This window comes from Salvia splendens, chromosome 17 (genome assembly GCF_004379255.2).
Source record: "Salvia splendens isolate huo1 chromosome 17, SspV2, whole genome shotgun sequence".
NCBI lineage: Eukaryota > Viridiplantae > Streptophyta > Magnoliopsida > Lamiales > Lamiaceae > Salvia > Salvia splendens.
Genome location: NC_056048.1, coordinates 21,749,848 through 21,764,944, shown reverse-complemented (window position 1 = coordinate 21,764,944; position 15,097 = coordinate 21,749,848). Strand labels below are relative to the sequence as shown.

At 39.5% G+C, this 15,097-nt stretch overlaps 1 long non-coding RNA gene and 1 pseudogene across 1 annotated transcript; one reads left to right on the top strand and one right to left on the bottom strand.

Annotated features, from left to right (window-relative positions):
- Window positions 1-4,035: 4,035 nt before the first annotated feature.
- Window positions 4,036-4,608, bottom strand: LOC121774102. The gene is made up of 2 exons (XR_006044920.1): window positions 4,456-4,608; window positions 4,036-4,375 (listed from the first exon to the last, which is right to left on the bottom strand). It is a non-coding gene; the product is annotated as an uncharacterized LOC121774102 (long non-coding RNA).
- A 2,230-nt stretch (window positions 4,609-6,838) lies between these two features.
- Window positions 6,839-13,393, top strand: LOC121774469 (annotated as a pseudogene).
- Window positions 13,394-15,097: the final 1,704 nt, after the last annotated feature.

Genomic DNA, 15,097 nt, shown 5'->3' with positions numbered 1-15,097 from the left:
TCAAATTATTGGCATTGGTACTATGTGTTTAAAATTCAGCAATGGCTATGTGCTAAACTTGAACATTGTGAGATATGTGTCTGATCTGTGTTACAATTTGCTTTCCTGCACTTGCTTGGAGCTTGATGGGCTAGAGGGTAAGTGGGGGCAGCGAGTCAGGAAGATATGTAAGGGTGCTATGTGCTTATTTAAAGCTGTAAAAATGTGCAATCTCTATGTGTGTTCTGCTCAATCTGTGGCCTGTATGAATAATGTCTCAAGCCTAGCTAGGGTTAATAAATCCATGTTGTGGCATAATAGACTTGGTCATATGAGTGAAAAAGGTCTAAATATTTTGAAGAAAAATGAGTTGCTTTCTGAAAATGATTTCCAAAATAACCTTCCTTTTTGTAACACTTGTGTTTTGAGCAAACAACATAGGGTGTCTTTCCCTACACCTGTTACTGAAAACATCAGCCACAGTGTGTTAGAATACCTGCATATGGATGTGTGGGGTCCAGCCTCTGTTTCAACTCATTTTGGGTCAGTCTATTTCCTGTCCATAATTGATGATTTTTCAAGAAAAGTTTGGTGTTTTTTAATGAAGAATAAGTCTGAGGTCAGTGAAAAGTTTTCTGCATGGAAAATTCTCATTGAAAATCAAACTGGAAAGTCTATTAAAGTAATGAGGACAGACAATGGTCTTGAGTTTTGTAATTCCCAAATGGACATGGTGTACTCAGTTTGGAATTAAGAGACACAAGACCACCCCCTATACCCCTCAGCAAAATGGAGTTGCTGAGAGGATGAATAGAACCCTCCTAGAGAAAGTTAGATGTCTCTTGTCAAAGAGTGGCATGTCTAAAAAATTTTGGGGTGAAGCCCTTCTGACCTCAACCTACCTTGTAAATAGGTCTCCATCTGTTCCCTTAAAGGGAAAGTGTCTTGAATCTATTTTCACTGGTAGAAAAATTTCTTTGTCTCATTTAAGGGTGTTTGGCTGTAGTGCCTTTGTTCATACCAAAACTGACAAGTTAGAACCTAGATCCAAGAAAGGTGTATTTCTTGGATACCCTGAGGGTGTCAAGGGTTATAGGATTTGGAATAGAAGTGAGCCTGGTTTCAGGGTCATTATAAGCAGAGATGATCTTCAATGAAGATGAATTTCCCTGTCTTAGACCTGCCCCTGATCCCACTCCTCTAAGGGTGGGCAATGAGCCTCCCAGTGAGGTGGAGTCCACTGATAATCTCACTGATGTGGAGATATATGAGGATACTCCAAGTGAGGTGGAGAAATTTTGGATTCCAAATCCTATCACCCCTGACCCTGAACCTGAGCCTGACCCTAAACCTGAACCAGCTTTACTTGATGACCAAGTGGTTAACCCTGGTCCAGACTTGAGTAATTACCTCCTGTCTAGAGATAGAGTCAGGAGACACATTAATGAACCTAATAGGTACACTGGTTTGGTTAACTTGATATCTTTAGCTTTTAATGTGTATGAATCTGATGGTGATGAGCCTCAGTCTTTTAAACAGGCTCTTAAATCTAAGTTTTGGAATGAATGGCAAAAAGCAATGGAAGATGAGATGTTGTCTTTGAAAGTGAACTGTACCTGGTTACTTGTTCCCTTACCTGTTGGTGCCTCTGTTGTGGATTGTAGATGGTTGTATAAAATAAAGAATGAGGTAAAGGGACTTAGGTATAAAGCCAGACTTGTGGCCAAAGGGTTTACTCAATAAGAGGGGGTAGATTATACTGAAATATTTGCTCATGTGGTTAAATTTACTACTGTTAGGTTTATGCTTGCTTTGTGTGCTCACTTTGATTGGGAACTTAAACAAATGGATGTAAAAACTGTTTTCCTGCATGGTGATTTAGATAAGCCTATCTATATGAAACAGCCTGAGGGATTTGTAGATCCTAAGTATCCCAATCATGTTTGCCTGTTAAAGACCGCCTTGTATGGCTTGAAGCAATCTTCCAGACAATGGAATATCAAGTTTAATTCATGCATGCAAAAGCTTGGGTTTGTTAGAAGTACATTTGATGCTTGCCTGTATGTGAAAATTCTTGATAAAGTTCTTGTGTTCTTACTGCTATATGTTGATGATATGTTGATAATGGGACCCTACCTCAAGTCCATCAAGTCTGTGCAAACTGCTTTATGTGATAACTTTGATATGAAGGAACTTGGTGATGCACAAAAGATTTTGGGTATTAATATCCATAGGAACATAAAGGATTCTGTACTTGTGCTTCATCAAGAGTCATATGTGCATAAAATCCTGCATAAGTTTAACATGTCTGCTGCTAAAACTGCTTCTGTGCCTTTAGCTGCTCATTTTCTGTTGAGTAAGGATTTGTGTCCAAAGTCTGAGTCTGATATCAATGCTATGAAAAAGGTTCCTTATGCCAATGTCATAGGTTCTGTGATGTACTTAATGGTCAGCACTAGGCCAGATATTGCTTATACTGTTTATTGTCTAAGTAGATATATGTCAAACCCTGGAACTGTGCACTGGGAAGCCTTGAAATGGCTTTTAAGATATCTGAAACATACTTCCAAGTATGGTCTGTGTTTTATGAAAAGTGATGATGGTGTAAATCTATGTGGTTTTGTTGATTCCAATTATGCAAATGATAGGGACAAGAGGAAGTCTACTACTTCTTATGTGTCTACTGTTTGTGGTTCCTGTATAAGTTGGAAGTCTCAACTGCAGCACATACTAGCCCTCTCCACTACATAGTCAGAATATATAGCCATCACAGAGGCTATGAAGGAAGCAATTCGGTTAAAGGGAGTTCTTTCTGAACTTAAATTCTTAAAATCTGTTCCTGCTTTGTATTCTGACAGTCAGTCTGCTATCCAATTGTGCAAAAATCCTGTTTTTCATGATAGAAATAAGCATATAGATGTTAGGTTCCATTTCATTAGAGATATAGTTGAAAAACAAGAAATTATGTTGCATAAGGTGCATACTGATAAAAATCCCGCTGATATGGGAACAAAGTGCCTACCTGCTGATAAACTGCTTACTTGTACTAAAAGATTGCGTTTTGATTATGGTTAGCATGTGCATGTGCATGTCCCCGAGGGAAGACGTTGTTGATTCTCTAGACCTTGGTCTACTGAAATCTCAAGGCAAGACAAAGACCTACTCGACTAATGAGCTGTGTCTCTTTGGTGTCTTGTTAGGCAACCTGGTTAGTTCTAGACTAATGAGCTTTGTCTCTTTGGTGTCTTGATTCTAACCTTGTAGGCTGTGATGAAGCAACACGATGACCACAGCTCTCCTCTTTTACCAAAGGTAGTCCAAGGTAGAGTATGTGGAATGGTGGACTAACCATTTGGGCTTGGAATTAATTCGGCTGGGCTGTTTTAATTGATGGTCCATTCTCAATGTAATGAGCCCATTCTGTCTTGGCCCATTACTTAATGAAGAGGAACCCCGATGGCTGCCACCTATCACCTCCACTCGGATCAAGGCTATGAGCCATCGGATTTGAGGTGTGTTTCCTCTGAGTTTATTTGAGACTCTTGTGACTCTTAACTCTCTCAATTCTTATCTCTATTCTCTCTCTCTCTCTCTCTACGAGCTCTTGCTCCTGCTTCTCTCTAAGAAACCTCTCTTTCATCTGAAACTCTGGCCGATTTTATTCTCCGATGGCTTCGGTCTCTTCTTTTTAGTAAGGATCGAGTGTTATCTCTCAACCTCTGAGTTGATCTGGAGATTTGTGTGAGTTCAAACGGTTAAGTTTGTCTCTGTGTGATTTCTGGGAAGTTCATCGGTTGGTGTCTCAAATCTGTGAGTTCTGAGTGTTCTTGAGACCGTGTAGGTGAGATTCTGTAACGCCCGTACTTTTTATGGAAGATGACATGCGTAAATCGAGGAACGATCGAAGAAATTATATTTGGAACAACACCAAATATAAGTCGTGACGTTAAGCGTTCTTTAATTTTGTGAAGAACAAGATAACGAAATTAATTAAAGCTTCGTGAATTTTAATTATCGAAAAAAATGCGAGAATATAAAGTACGGTTTTATCTTGGGTTTCTCAAATTAAAAGTAGAGTCCAAATGTTTCTTTTAAATGGCTTGGGGCCATGACCAACTAAATAATTATACAAATTGGGCTTGCAACTTAATGAGCCCAAATCAATTAATTTAATTTGGGAGTCCAATTCTTCTTTCCAAACAATTGGGAACAAGCCCAAAAATGTTTGTCTTCTTCCTCACACATATGGCCGATTCCTTCCCCCTCCACCCATGGAGACTTTCCACTTTTCATCTTCTCCAACTCCTTCACCTTCTATCTTCCACCATCAATGCCCACAAACCAAGAGTCACCACCACTTCTCAATTTATGCTCTTCTCTAACTCCTCACATTACACTACATAAAAAAAAGAGAGAGAGTGAGAGAACCGAGAGAGAGCCGAGAGAAAGCAAGAGGAGGAGGAGTTCATTCTTCACCATTCTTGTTCATTCACCACCAAGACCAACCTATTGGAAGGTATAATCCCTTCTTTTTGGATCATTGTATACATTGCATATCATCACACATGAACCTCCCACAAGAAAATTCAACAATTAACATAAATCAAACAATCCAACAATTGAAATTAATCGAACACTCGTCGTATGCAATCGAAAGTCCCAAAGTACGTAGCTTGATAATAAAAATACAACTTGCGGGTCTTTTCGGAGTGTTTCCGGGCGGGTTCGGAGTGGTTTCGGGGAGGAGGAAGCTGCCGGCAGCGGCGTTCCCGACGACTCCAGCGGAAACAGCGGCTGGCGGAAGGGAGGGAGCCGGCGACAGCATCTGCGCTGTCCGGCGACTCCGGCAGCAGCTCCTCCCGGCGGCTGGACCTCTCTGCGACAGCAGCGGCGGCGCCTCCCCGCGACAGCAGCAGCAACGACACGGCGGTGGCAGCAGTCGCGGCGAGCAACACGGGACAGCAGCGGCGACGGCACCGGCGCTGAGCAACGACGGTGACCGCATGTTCAAGTCTAACGGCGGAAATTTTAAAAGGAAGAGAGGAAGAGAGAAAGAGAAGAAGAGAGAGAAGAAGAGGGGTTGACCGATTGTGGAGGATGGGAGTATAATTGGATCTTTTTCCTTTTGGGCTCTATTCTTTAATTAAAGTTGGGCCTCTCCTTTTGTTTTTTTAAATGGGCCTATTAAACGAAAATGAAATATTTTGGTTAGTTGAACTCCAATTAAATTGTGTTGGGCTTTAAAACTTTAAATGGGAGATATAAGGTGGGGAAATAATTAAGGCTTGGGCCTTCTAATTAAATCTTTGGGCCGATAATTTAATCGTGAATAATGATTTAATTAAATACCGGAATAATTTGAAGCACGAATAATACTACCCAAGTGCGAAGTAAAAGTATTTACGAGGAGAAATAATTGCGATGAATTAAGTATGCGTTTAAATAATTTTAGGAAATTTATTTTCGACGTCCCGGAGAAGACGAGGAGCCAACGGAGGAAAGAACGAGCGTAAGCGGCCGACCGGCGTCGCACGCGACGCCTTGGGCGGCCGCCGAATAATCGAAAATGCACAAAAACCGAGAAAATGAATTAAAAGATTTTAATTAGAGTGCATGCATTCTAAAATGTCTTCGTTACCGAGATTGATGTGAACTTTATGTATTTACTGAAAAGGTGGTTCGCACGCACGCTAAAGTCAGAACGAGGAACTTTTTTCGGAAATCCTAAGCTTTCGAGGTGGGCTTTATTACTTAAATTCTTTTATTTTGAAATGATATGTTTATGGTGAAATAAGGGTGGTTTAAAATAGTATGTCATGCCGTATTTTAAGTTTTGAATTGCCTATCTGATTGTCTACTGGGATAATATCCTACTAGACTTTTATAGCTAACGAATTCGGGTCTGACTAGGGAGTGAGTCCCTACTCGGACTAGTGCACTGATAGGGATCGTGAGTCGTCCCCTAGGTCGGCCGGTCCAGTGATCGAGTTTGTGGCCACATTCTCGTTTCACATGATAGCTCAGATATGGTACATGATGGGGGATGATGATTGTCAGCGCTGACACTTTTAAAGGAATGATTTTGGTGTCTCTCGGTCTTTTTAAAGTAAAATCCGAGTTTCACTCTATGATGGCTTGACATAACTTAATTGATAAATGTATTTCGGGCATGAGTTCACTGGGTGCATCAAGTACTCAGCCCCTGCATATGTTTTCCCTATGTGCAGGTTGAGTGAGGTCGGGAGGCGGAGGATGTTGAGCAATGAGCCAAGAATTGTAATCAATAACGTTCTGGTTACTATTGTGTCTTCATACATAGTAGTAGCTAACTCTCAATTGCTTCCGCTACTCTACGTTTTAAGAATTTCTTCTATTTCCTTGGAATTGTCAAACCATGTCATTCACGTTATGTACCTTCGGGATTTGAAACTTTGATTTGATAATGAAATTTCCTCTTTTGATCGTTAAGGTGCATTGTCTTGATTGTTTTCCCCCTTCTTCCCCGCTTCTTAATTCCCCCATTAGTCGCGACTCCCCGTGCTTCCTATCCTTAGGAAGTGCGGTCGTGACAGATTCTGAGTGTTTGGCTGTGGTGAGTGACATTCTGTGGTAGTAATCGGGTAACCCTAGCTCGGGGTTAGATTCTGTCAACGGTGCTCTCTTGTGACTTGTTGGATAAGGCAGAGGAGGTCCCTGGCCGTTGTGAAGTCGTTGTTGCGACCTGAGCCATCCCCTGTTCTTGGTGTTCCAAGTTTCATTGTTTACAGTGTTTTTCTGTTTAGATCCGGATAGGATCTGTTTCTCTTATTACTAACGAGTTTGGTAAGTGTGCAGGTGAATTACAGTGAGGAGTCTGGTGCTATTGCAAGAGGTTATAATCTTGTAATAGATCAGGTTCTCTGTAAATTCTTGTACTCTCTGTTTGGTTCTTGTTTGTAATACTTGGTGTTGTAACTTGGCTTGTACTTCTGAGATTAGCCATCTCAGTCTCTGCCATATAAAAGAGGTCCCGGTAATTAGTGAACCTAAGTGATCTGATCCCTACAAACCGAATTTGATTTTTTTAATTTAGTTATTGGTGTTTATCTTATCTGAATTTTTGCTCACAGAACTTGAATGCGGTGGTTTAGTTTTGCGTGAATCGAGGCTTGGATTATGGTGCATTTTACTGGATGGACTGAAACTTAATTGTTGATTTGTAATTCGAATGTATGACATCAATGCCTTTATTTCATGTTTAGTAACCGATATTCAAATTTGCCGCGAGATTCCTCCTGATTTGATGTTCGCATCCCTCAGTATTGAACGGATTATAGTATGTTTAAATTGTACATATATAATGCTGTTGTGGTCTTTGTTCGGATAACATGTGACTTCTCTTCTTTGATATCTTTTGGTACCTTTTCCTTGACCTGTAATTTATGTTCCAGTTCTACACAAACTGAAGATTTTTTATATGCATCAACAGTTATTATTGTTGATTCATTGTGACAGGAGTCTAGTTTTTTGCCTTGGTGGCCTGATAGAACGAAGTAACTTCATATCCAATGGACAAGTACGAGATACTGGAACAGATTGGCAAGGGTGCTTTCGGTTCTGCGCTTCTTGTGAGGCATAAGCAGGAAAAGAAGAAGTGAGAGCTAAATAAAGATGCCTTCATCACATTTATATTGTTTTCATGTGTGCATCATCACTGCAAGATTATCATGGTGAATTTGTTTTTTACTAATCATTTTTCACTTAATTACCTTGGCTTGGATGTTAAGGAACGTGTTAAAAAAGATTCGTCTTGCTCGCCAAACTAACAGGACACGGCGATCTGCACATCAGGAGGTCAATTCTTCTTGCTTAAATTATATCTCAGTACTTTTAAATACTCTCTGTATTAACCTATGTAGCTTTGTGATACTATGCAGATGGAACTTATTTCGAGCATGCAAAATCCATTTATAGTGGAGTACAAAGATTCATGGGTGGAGAAGGTAAGAAAGTGATGCCTGACGCATCTTTATGGACTTCACTATGTGAATTTATTGATGGCCCTCAAGCTGGACCATTAGAATATTTTTTCTAATTTAATCTACCTATAGCTTCTTACTGTTTTTACTCCACTGTAGTCTGCCAAACTAGAAATGAAATAAGGCTGATGAAACTTTAGACTTCGCAACTAAGGTCTCAAGCAACTTAAAATAATTTAGGACACCAAACTACTGAAAAATACCTAGAATCATTGAGTCTGCTGATCGATAGCCAACCTAGCAGAAGCAGTACGATTAAATACACAACCTCTGCCATCTCTATTATGGGCAAGCCTCTAGTAGTTTCCTTCAACTGATTCTAATTGGCAAGGTATCTTCTGTTGGCCGCTGATTGCTGTTATTGAAACTGAATTGGGGGCTTCCACCAGAAAAAGAACACAAAGAAGTCAACTTTTGATGGGAATCCCACATTTAGAAATGTCATATGTCAATATATTCAAACAGTTTTGTATGTGTAATATTTTTCTCTGCCAGTTTTTTAACTCAATTGAACTAAAAACGTATGTTGCTTATCTCAGGGCTGCTATGTCTGCATTGTCATAGGTTACTGTGAAGGAGGAGATATGTAAGCAGTTTTCCACATTTAATATGCTCTTTATAAAGGGAACACAGACAAGTCTTTAACCTTGCCTACCTATTTTTTATTTGTAGGGCAGAAGCCATAAAAAAGGCCAACGGTGTCCATCTTCCTGAAGAGGTAGTTTCTTTAGTGGATTAGTTTATTTTTCTTATGCTTCTTTTTCTCCCCCAGTCAGCCACTTCAGTACTCCATGTTTAAATAACTTTATTTCTTACGTTTCTACAGAAGCTCTGTATATGGCTTGTTCAGTTACTCATAGCAATGGAGTACTTACGCATGAACCATATCCTTCATCGTGATGTCAAGGTATGTTTTGTCAGACTGCCTCCTTGATAGTTATGATAATATTATGAAATCCTATGATATTTCAGTTTTAATGTTCACGCAATTTCTGCAGTGCTCAAATATATTTTTTGACAAAAGATCACGACATTCGTCTTGGTAAGCTATCATCTTGTATTTTCTTCCTGAATTTGGAATTTCTAAACTACATGGGGTTGTTCCAGGTGAGTTTGGACTTGCCAAAATGTTAAGTTCAGATGAGCTGGCTTCCTCGGTGAGCATTATGGTTACGATATGCCTTTCTTCAGTTCTATCATTTTCCCATCATCATATGAGTTGTTCATACCTTGTTCTTTCCTCAGATTGTTGGTACTCCCAGCTATATGTTCCCTGAGCTACTTGCAGATATACCATATGGTTCAAAATCAGATATATGGTCACTTGGTAAGAGAAGTATTTGACTGCTACATGGTGTCATTATAATTTTTATATAATACACTGGATTAAGTTAAGCCTATTTTGCACTAGTCCGTGTCAAATTGATGTATCCTGCTATTTAATATCTTCCAGGATGCTGCATGTATGAGATGACATCCCTTAAACCTGCTTTCAAGGAATTTGTAAGTTGCTGCAGACTTAACATGATTGTTGGCTAACTTCGTACTGAATGTCCTTTGTGCATTAGCCCTAACATTTTTTACTAATATTTTGGTTGTTGCTAGCTGTTAAGTACTTCAAAACTTTCACATACCTGCTACACAATTTCTTTACCATACTAATTTTAGTTTTGCTCATTGCTAGTGGAAATAGAATGACTGCCTTTATTCTGCATGAAGTTCAATGATACTCCATGAATTTTATGTTCTCTATTTTGTTGACCCTGAACTCTTCTACTGAAGAACATTAACCCTGTGGGTCTACAGCCTGAAATCTTATTTCTGACACAAGAAATCAGCCGATTATCTGCTAAAGTGTGAATTCTTGCTACCGGCTTTTATTTATGATAAAGTCATCCTTTTATTAGACCATAACCATTAACACTAACTAATCATTAGCTGACTATCTTGTTGGAATGTTTCTAGAAACAGGACTTTGGGTTCAACTCGACCTTGTTTGCTTGTTATGCTTTATGATTGGTGTTGACTTCTGGTCAGTAAAGTTCTTGAAAATTGAAGTTGTATTTTATTTTCTGCACATTTTTTGACAGGATATGCAAGCTCTCATCAACAAAATAAACAAGTCTATAGTTGCTCCACTGCCCGCCAAATACTCTGGTTCATTGTGAGTTCCTCTCTGTTCTCCTATTTCTTAAATGTATTCCCGTGTCTGCATGTCTCTCTCTCTCTCTGCTCAAAAATCTTTGCAAATCAATCCTCATTGAGTATAATAACAGAGAAATAAAAGTTTTCATCATCTCGCATGATTGTTATTATTATTGGTTTATTATGATAAAAATTTGACAATATTTTTCAGCCTTAACTAGCTGATTGACTTTACTATGATTATGGTACTTGTATTACAGCTGAGCTCTGGTGAAAGCATGCTGAGGAGAAATCCAGAACTTTGTCCTAGTGTACGCTCTGCACTCATTGATTACATCTCTCTTCATTGCACAAGTACTTAAGTAGCTATTTAAGTTGGTTGATATCCTATATTTTATTTGCAGCTATTCAAGTTGAAACATCAACATATTTGCCCATAACCACATCCACATTCTAGCTAATTCTCTATCTATTATGACCTATCAAGGGAATAAGGTAGTGAGGGGAAAAAGTATTAACATTGTTTCCAACTGCATTTGCAAGATCTGCTCTACATTAATCTTTTTAGTTTTGTGGACTTCTATTAATGAAGAATGTATTATGCATGCCCCTCACTTGCATATCATCTAGAAAATAATTTTTATTCTATTCACATTACTAATACATGATAGTAATCATGGCAGGCTGCAGCACTTCTCAGGCACCAACACCTTCAACCCTATGTTCTCAATGTTCACCTCAAGCTCAATTCCCCCAGGCGCACCAGTTTTCCAAGCGAATGGGCCGAAAGAGAAAAGGATAACACTAGGTCAATTAGATTTTCAGAGTCTTCCCGTGGTCCACCTCCAGCATATAGCAAGAGACGATCCTCATGTGGAAATGACAGGACTTTAAATCCTAGTGTATCTGGAGCTGAGCCAAGTTATGATTCTTTCACTAGGATAACTGAAACAACTAATCCTTCCAATCTGCATCCTAGAACGAAAGAATTATTTTCTGGAAGCACGCATGAACGGACTGTCATTACAAAAACTGTTACCTCAAAAATCTCAACAAAAAAGAAAGATACAGAAACAAAAGCTTCAAGTGCTTTGAAAAGAAAATCAAAGCTCTCAAAGAATAATGAACTGACTTTTTTGCATGCATACAGTCCTTGTTTCTTCTGTCATGATAATTTGTTCAGATGCTTGTTTTGAAGCAACTCTCTTCTAAATATAAAAAAAATTTGCCATCACATTCCTAGTCTCTTTATCTTGCCATGCAGTTTTACAGTTTCCTTGGATTACTACTAGTTCTATGTTTTTAACCCAAGATATAATAGTTTTACAATTCCTTTTTTTCAATTCTTCCATTCCACTTATGGTATATGTTTTTGGCTGTTGGAAACAAAGGTCTACGACGGTAGAAAATTATGTTTGTTTGCGTAATACTTCAGAGGTGTACAGCCCAGTTCGACAAATGGTTGAAAGTTCAAACTATCTATACATATGGATTTAAATATGAGATTTTCAGGAACGGTTCACTCATGTCCTAGAAATAGCAGGTCCTGGCCATATTTCCTAACAAAAAAGACCAAAACCAGCCCCGGGTCCTAATAGATGTAAGGAAATATTATCTGAGCTTTATTTATCTTGGAAGCTGGTTATCTTGTAAAACTGCAAGTATGTTCTTTCGAGATATTGCACTCTAAATTTTCTCATATAATTTGCATGTATTGTGGAAGCTGTTTTATTGCATAATACTGTAAGTAAGCATCCCCATGTCACTTTTTCTCCCAGTAAATGATGCCATTTATCTCTAAACCTTTAAACATTCGCTTAACTTTAATATGTTTGAACTCATTTATTTTTGTAAAAAATCATTCTCTCTCTCTCCCTACTTTATCCGAACAATATTAGTATAGGGTGATCTATGAATTCTCTCTATGTGCTCAACAAACTGAAGAAATGCTATTTTCAGCTTCAAGCATCAATAAGCGTGGTTAAGAGACCTGTTTCAACCACTCGTAGAGCCTCTCTTCCATTGCCAGAAAAAGGTGCAGCGCATAAATGTCATCGTGTGCCCAGTCTTGGTCCTCTTGAAAACATTGGCAGCATCAAGTCTCCAGATGTTTCTGTCAATTCCCCTCGAATCGATAAGATGGTTGAACTTCCTTTAGGGTCCTATGAGGAGTCCTTAGGTATCCACAGAAGCTCGTTAACCTCCACACACGGTTCCTCCAGATACCCACAAGGAGACCGTTCTATCATGAAAGATAGATATACTATTGAGTTTGTGGATAAATCAGGTGGATTGAGCTTCAATAATTGGCAAGGAGTTCGCTCTACACTACACAAGGATAAGCAAGATGGAAGTGAGTCTTCAGATCATAATGCCACTGCTGGTGCCTCAAGCCGAACATCCTCAGACCAACGACCCCGCAGAATTGACATATCTTCTTACCGACAACGAGCTGAAGCACTGGAAGGTTTGCTCTGAGTTCAGTGCAAGGTTATTTCAAGAAGCAAAAATTGAGGAACTTGGGGTTTTGTTAAGGCCATTTGGTCCAGGAAAAGTGTCTCCAAGAGAAACTGCTATCTGGTTGTCCAAGAGCTTCAAAGAAAATACTCTCCTGCCAGAAGATCTTTGCCATAGGAGCAGCCTGCATGTATATAATATATTTGTGGAATGACGTTTTTATGTTCCAAACTATGGGCATGTAATTCGTTTAGGCAGAGGATTCTAGCAGATCATGTTATAGTTTCCTAATTCGTTTAGGCCAATTTCAAGTACTGGGTTAGTACCTAATTGGGATTTGAGTAATTCCTGGGTCAGATAGGAAACTCAATGTCTGAAATTTTCTGCAGATTTGGTGCTAACTATTAATATCAGAGAACATTATTGATCCGCTATAATCTTTGAGAAGTTTCTGCTATTTTTGTACTGTTGCATTTCTATTTTCAGTAGTTATGGTGCTCATCATGTCCACTGTTGAGCTCAAGCCTTCATGATGGCGTCATGTCCCAATTTTGCATACAAAAACTGAGGTATGCAGTTCTTTTTCTTTGGAACAGCCTTTCATTGATGTCAGCTGACATACACAATTATATGCAGATAATCTTGATAAAGACAACTACTCTGAAAGTTCAGGCTGCCCCCAAGTACAAATCCGAACATATGTTTATCTTCTGTTATACTTCAATAATCATGTCATAAATGAATTATTTCTAGTCTTAGTTGCTAATGGAAATTATCAGACCATCTACTTCTAGCCCAAAAAGAAGCTAAAGAATTGAAAAAAACATAGGATCTGCATAATGGAATAGGCAGGGGCCACAATCTGAAGTCTGCGGATGTAGTTCTTGATCTCCTTGCTTGCGACTGAATTTCTGCTAATCTCTCATTTTAATTTCTAAAGTCCCGCTCTTGACCATGAAGCTGAAGCATCAATATAAATTCATGGGAGGCTGCAGTTTGAATCAGAGACCAAGCTAAATCTGAAGCTCAAGTCTGTAAACAGTGCAAGATGTCCAATAAAAGAAAATACAGAGCACACACCCCTTCAAATTGGACTAACGACATCATATGTTTGGAGAGAACAGTCATTGCGTCTGTAGTGGAATCACAGTCTCCTTCATCAGTGGATTTGTCAGAACGATACAGCTTGCTAAGCCAAGGGTACTCATTTTGTTTATCATTTTTCGCGTCCATGGATGATGATCTCCTCCCTTTCTGCTTAGGGCGATGCCTCGGTTCACTATGTGATCTAGCCTTGGCTTGTGATGATTTTGTATTGTTCATGTAGTTTGGTAACAAAGTGGAGTTAGAGGGTATATGATCTTGGCTCTGTGAAGATGGTATGAACGTATTCTTATTTTCTGGGCTAGCAGAGTTTCGTCTTGAATTTCTTCTTGCCATTGTTAATGAAAATTCCTCTAGTTGGCCATTAAAGGTTGTGGAGCTTGTATTAGAAATGGGTCACTCACCCCTTAAAAGGGCTCATAAGGGGGAGGGTTATCCACACTTATATGGGTTATCCACACTTATATAGGTGAGCTAGGATCGTTACCAAGTCGATGTGGGACAAGAATTATGAGAATTATGAATTTTAACACGCCCCCTCACGTGTGGGCCGGAATGACACATCGGACTTCCATCACGGGACAAGAATTATGAATTTTAACACGCCCCCTCACGTGTGGGCCGGAATGACACATCGGACTTCCATCACGTGGGTAGGCAAGAGAAGAGATAAAGAGATATAATCCATCATCGACTTGGGCCCGCTCTGATACCATATTAGAAATGGGTCACTCACCCCTTAAAAGGCCTCATAAGGGGGAGGGTTATCCACACTTATATAGGTGAGCTAGGATCGTTATCAAGTCGATGTGGGACAAGAATTATGAATTTTAACAGCTTGAATCTGTGAAGGACAGCGTTGATGGACTGGGACTTGTTTTCAGCTGACGTTGATGTGCAGGTGACCTTGTCTTCCCGGATAAATTTCTAATCCAGTTGCTAGCCTTCCCCATGCTGCTTCAACCGTTGAGTTAGTTTCCTAGGTTAGAGAAAAGGGAATTGAAGGTGCAGCAGCTATATAAGTATAAGAAACACGTAATTTGTGATTGACTAAGTTTGTAGAGATTGAGCCGCCTGCAATGACTTCTGCTTTAGCTGCCATATGCCACATATCTATCCTTAGATGGTTGGATAGCATTAGCAGCTGCCTTGCGTAGGATTGGGGGTAATTCCGACCTTTTCTGCTGCTTCACTAATTGATCAATATTTTTTTTTGTGTGTCATCATCATTAGACGTCACCACGGTTCGTGAACCGCCGGTTCACGGTTCGGAACCGGCGGTTCCGGTTCAAGATTTGTTGGAACCGGAACCGGCCCGTCGAAGACCGCACGGTTCCGGTTTATGAACCGTGAACCGCCGGTTCACTTGAACCGGCCTAACCGTCTGTTGTTAC